This window comes from Phalaenopsis equestris, unplaced genomic scaffold (assembly GCF_001263595.1).
Source record: "Phalaenopsis equestris unplaced genomic scaffold, ASM126359v1 Scaffold233027, whole genome shotgun sequence".
Lineage (NCBI taxonomy): Eukaryota > Viridiplantae > Streptophyta > Magnoliopsida > Asparagales > Orchidaceae > Phalaenopsis > Phalaenopsis equestris.
Genome location: NW_018250982.1, coordinates 117,551 through 123,125, shown reverse-complemented (window position 1 = coordinate 123,125; position 5,575 = coordinate 117,551).

Sequence of the window (5,575 nt, the reverse complement as noted above, 5' to 3'; positions counted from 1 at the left end):
GATAAATTTAAAATGTTTGTCCCAATTATGTAAAACAATTGTAGGAGCAGTGATCAATTTTTCCTTTAAAACTTCAAAGGCTTTAAGGGAATCTTGGTTAAAGTCAAATTTTGTATCTTTTTCCATAGATTGGCATAAAAGCTTTTTAATTTTTGAAAAATCTTTAATATATCACCTATAAAATCCAGAATTGCCTATTCGGCGCTAGTCTGGCGCCGTTGGCGCTGAGTGAAAAATTTAGTTATTCTGTTGTTTTGCGCCGTCGGCGCTGCCCTTGGCACGGTCGACGCTGAGTGTTTCTTGAAAAATGTCATTTTGACTCCAAATTCCATCTTTTTTGCTTCTTTTTTTCTTTAAGTCATAAAAATCAACAACCTGCAATAAACTTCAAAATACCTTCCATTAAGGTGCAATATCACAAAAAAAAAGTATAAAATATGGGTCTAAAAATGCATATACTTTGTTGCAGGTGCATTACATAATCTAAAGGACATTCATCGAAAAGCAAAAGTTCCATAAGGACTTGTAAATGTAGTTCTCTCTTGATCCTCAGGAGCAAAATATATTTGATGACAACCAGTATATTGATATACCTAAAATATAGTGTTTTTATACACATTTTTATAACTTTTTTTAATATATTGCGCTTTAACAAAAGATATTAGTGTGTTTTTCTTTCAAGTACAATCAAATGGATGAAAAATGATAAGAAGAGTGAAAAAGGGTCAAATTTGGAGCAAAAATGAAGAAAGGTGCAAAAATGAACTAGGGTGCCTAAGCGCCTAGGTCTGACGCCTAAGCGCCACATACCTTGCGCTTAAGTGTCAGAAGTAGTTATTTGATGATTCATTGAATTTAGACAAATTTTTGAAGAGGTGTTTAAAGCAAACCTTGGTAATAAAATGGGAAATATCCCATGGACACAAAAATTCATTCATTTGGCTTTTGAGGAGGCAACTTCTAGAAGATTCATTGAATGGAGACATATTTTGAAGGGAAACCAAGACACCTTTTGGATTTTTATTAAAGAAGACTTGCATCATCAAGAAAAGAGGCCAGAGGCCACCCACCTATTAGATTTTACACCTTTCATCCATCCAAATCACCGTCGTCGCTGCCGCTGACCACTTTCTTTTATTTTATTTTGAGTGTTTAGTTTGTATTGTGAGTGAAGGAAGAGAATTCAAAGGAACTTTGAGACATTTTGTGGAGAGGATTTGAGATAAGTGTTTATCTTTATTGCATGTAACTATACTTGATTTTAATTTAGATTTCTTATCTGTGTGCATAATTTCTACTTTTAAACTCATGTGTGGTTGTGTTTTCTTCATGAATTTTTAGTAGTTTTCTTTATATTTTTCCTTAAAATGATAAGTGATTAAGTGTTGAAAGGAAGTTGTGTGAAATATAGGCTTCATTGTTGGAAGAAGTTGTGATGATTTGAAACCTTGCACTTCATTTACTTCTTTATTTGACCAATTAAGATGGTAATACCTATTTTGAGAACATATAAGATCCGAGATGATATTGTCTCAGTCAACAAATGGTTTAGAATCACATATTGATTTCATGGATGAGAATGTAGTTCATGGTGTTGAGTGAAGATAAATAAGAAAATAAAATTTTCAAGGATGTAGAATTAGAGGACTTTAGAGTGACAGGTTAAAGCCCCTAATTTGATTTACAGTTTTAGGTTTTTAGCCCCCAGGTGGAGGGAGATGAGGGAACTCTAGAGTGAGAGTTAGTATCTCTATTCAAACTATAGATTAACCAATGTTATTTATAACATCTCTAGTAAGGGTAATGAATATTATTGCTCCTATTTGTCATAACACATTTAGAATACTTTCACAACATAATTTCTCTACTTATTACTGATTCATGATAAGGAAAAAGATATTTTACTTATACTTTCTTCATCTTGCAAGTATTTAGTTAAGTTAATTAGTTGCTTACTTTATTTTCATTAATCAAAAATTACAAAAAGAATCAAATTTGCATTCCTATTTTAGCATCCTAAGTTTAAGTAAGAAAATTTTGTTAAGTAGATTTTTGTCATCTAAAATTTCTAAATTTTATATTTTTTGTAAAGTGCATATTGCTAATCTCCCTGTGGGGTCGATATTCAGGGCTTAATCAAAAAGTCTTATATTACTTGATAATGATACGTATACTTGTGTAGTATCCCATATTTAAATATTATAATTGTATTCTTATTTGTTTCATAGTGGAAAACTTACCTAGCTTTTGCTTTAGATCAAGTTTTGACTTTGTTGCAAATTAAGAATAACTATTAAGGAAATTAAACATATAATCACATACATCACATTTTACATCTATATAAAAAGTCGGGATCATATATCCATCCAGAAAATAAAAATATTTGTGCCCACCTATCCTATCCAATATCTAATCCAAAAAGGGTAAAGGAAAATGATCCTTTATGGTGGCATAATTTAAATTCTATAATTTATGCAGATCTGTCACCTGTGACTTGCCTTGTTGGTATTAATTCATTATTCTTATTTGTCACTACAATCACACCTTCTTTCTTTGGAACACATTGAAGGAACACATCTTTCTTTGGAACACATTGAATTGGACTCACCCAAGCACTATCTGAAATAGGATATATTATTCCAGCATCTAACCATTTTAAAATCTTTTTCTTAACAACTTCTTTTATCATATATTTCATCATAGAATTTAATCTCCTTTGAGGATCAGCTTTTGGTTCATGTTGAACTTCCAATAAAATTCTATACAGACAAATTGAAGGCATGATTCCTTTAATACCAGTTAATGTCCATCCAAAGACTTTTTTGCATCTTCTCAAAGTTTCCAACAACTGTTGTTCTTGCATAGTAGTTAATTCTGATGATACTATAATAGGTAATGTAGATAAATCTCCTACTTCAAATGTGTAGGAAGTGTTTTCAGTTCTAGTTTAGGTGGTTTCTCAATAGATGAAATCAAATTCTTATTACTTTTTGTAGGGTCCAACATTTCAATTTTTCCTGAACATAATCCAAAATCTTCTTTACTTACTTTTGCACATTCATCTTGAATTTTATCCTCATCTTGATATTCAAAATATTCCTTTTCAAATTCTTCTTTGAATGTATTCTTGAAATATTCATGGCTTAAAAATTCGTTAATACCCATTCTGAAGCATTCAATCCATTGCTCTTTTGCAGGGTATCTCATTGATTTTTCAATATTAAATGTAATCTTTTGATCACTAACTCTCATAGTTAGTTGATATACTAAAAATAAATGCAGTTGATATACTAAAAATAAATGCATTTTTACACCTATATTTTATACTCATTTTTGGTGATATTGCACTTTAAAGGAAGTTATTTTTCATGTTTTATTACAGGTTGTTGATTTTTAGGACTTGAAGCAAAAAGGAAGCAAAGAAGATGGAATTTGGAGTCAAAATAGCATTTTTGAAGAAATACTCAGCTCTGACGGTGCTAGAATGGACGCAGACGGTGTAGACTTATAGAATAAAGACCAGATTTTCCTCAGTGCAGACGGCGTCAGGAGCAGCATCGACGACGCCATTTGACAGAAAGCACGGAATTAATTCATAGGCCACTGGCGTCGAAGGTGCCAATGTCGGTACAAGCCCTATTTCTAAAAGATTCGATGAATTTGGATGCTTTTTGAAAAGTTTTTTGATGCACCTATTGGAAAACCGACACTAGGCTCTATTTAGAGCAAAAATTGATCAGAGAAGAGCCCCTTTGCACCCTTCAACCGCTTTCCACTCTCTTCCATGCTATTCCACATTCCCTACAACCACTTAGAGTCCATTAATCATTTATTTTCCTTATAGTTTTGAGTTTTTTGTGTTGAGTTTAAGTGTGAATTCTTCTCTAAGATTGTTGGAGAGGGAGAGAAGTGAGAGATTTCTTCTTCCTACATTTCCTAAGAGAGGCTACAAGGAATTTTCTTTGAGAAAGAGTTTCAGATAACTGTTGTTTGTTTATTATTGTTGTATGAACTTTCTTTTATATATAAAATTTGTGTTTTGTTGTATCTTTCTCATGAAGCATGAGTAGTTTCCTTTATCTTTCTCCCTACTCTGAGATATGGTGAAATGAAGAGATAATTTGGATGTGCCAATGTTAAAATATAAAAAAAATGTCATGATTTTTCAACTTCGTTCTTAATTTACTTTTCAATGTGACCAATTGAATTGTTAAAATATGTTGTGAAATATATGATCCGGGAAATGGAGTATGAGTTCTACAACAGAGTGAGAATCATATTCAATTCAATAAAGGAATATTTTTTTTCATAGAATTAAGTACAAATAAATAGGAAAATATACATTGTTGAGTGTAGAATTGGAGATTTTTGGTGACGGACTAAAATCCCCAATTTGGTCTTAGTGTTTGAGAACTAAAGTGAGCGTTAGCCATCAGCGTGAGAATCATATTCAATTCAATAAAGGAATATTTTTTTTCATAGAATTAAGTACAAATAAATAGGAAAATATACATTGTTGAGTGTAGAATTGGAGATTTTTGGTGACGGAAATCCCCAATGTGGTCTTAGTGTTTGAGAACTAAAGTGAGCGTTAGCCATCAGCGGAAGGGAAGTGGAAGCTCTGGAGTGGGAGCCAGTATCCTTTTAGCCTAGCCACAGATTTAGGGACTAAACCTGAGATTAGCCAATGATTTTCCATAACACTAAATCAGGGTAGAGAATTAAAATTGCTCCTATTTGGTACAACTCATATTTAAACAATTTATCTCATCTCATTTTACCAAAAACTCATCGTAATGGGAAAGATGCTTTTTCATACTAGAAAACTTCATTACATAAACATAATTTAGTAGTTATTGTTTTAAACGTAGTTACATAAACATAATTTAGTAGTTATTGTTTTAAACTTTGCATTTAAATTTTTCTAGTAGTTAATAATTTAGTTCTGATAGTATCTCAAACATTCAAAATTAGTGACAGTAGTTTCGTTTCATTTCTGTGAATTTCCTAGTTAATTTATCATTTCAAATTTAAACCTTCCTCGTAGGATCGATATTTTGGGCTTTAATAGAAAGTCTTATATTACTTGATAATGATTGACAACGACTTTAAATATGCTTAAAAATATAAGTATTTAATATTGCTGCTAAAAGAATTAATTCCTCAGCAACGATACCAAAAACTTAATAACAATTATAGATTCGATAAAGATGTATGCATAAAATATTCAATAATTGTAAAGTCACACTTATCAAAGCAAGTATACGTATCGCTCAAGTAATATAGGGCTCTAATGGAGTCCTAGATATCGATCTCACAGGGAGTAATATTAGAAGCTACGAATTATGATTTTAGAAAAGCAATACTCAATCGCAACAATGGAATTCAAATTGCTTATCTGTCACTAATAGGCAATCCAAATAAATATTTAATTTTCAATAACTAATTATACTAATGAGGTTTTTAATGTGTTATTCAATATATAAGAAAACATCCTTCTCCTTGTCAAGAAATTATAGTGAATGGATAAAGTGAATCAGTTCAATTTGTATTGTGCCAAATAGGAGCATACCTA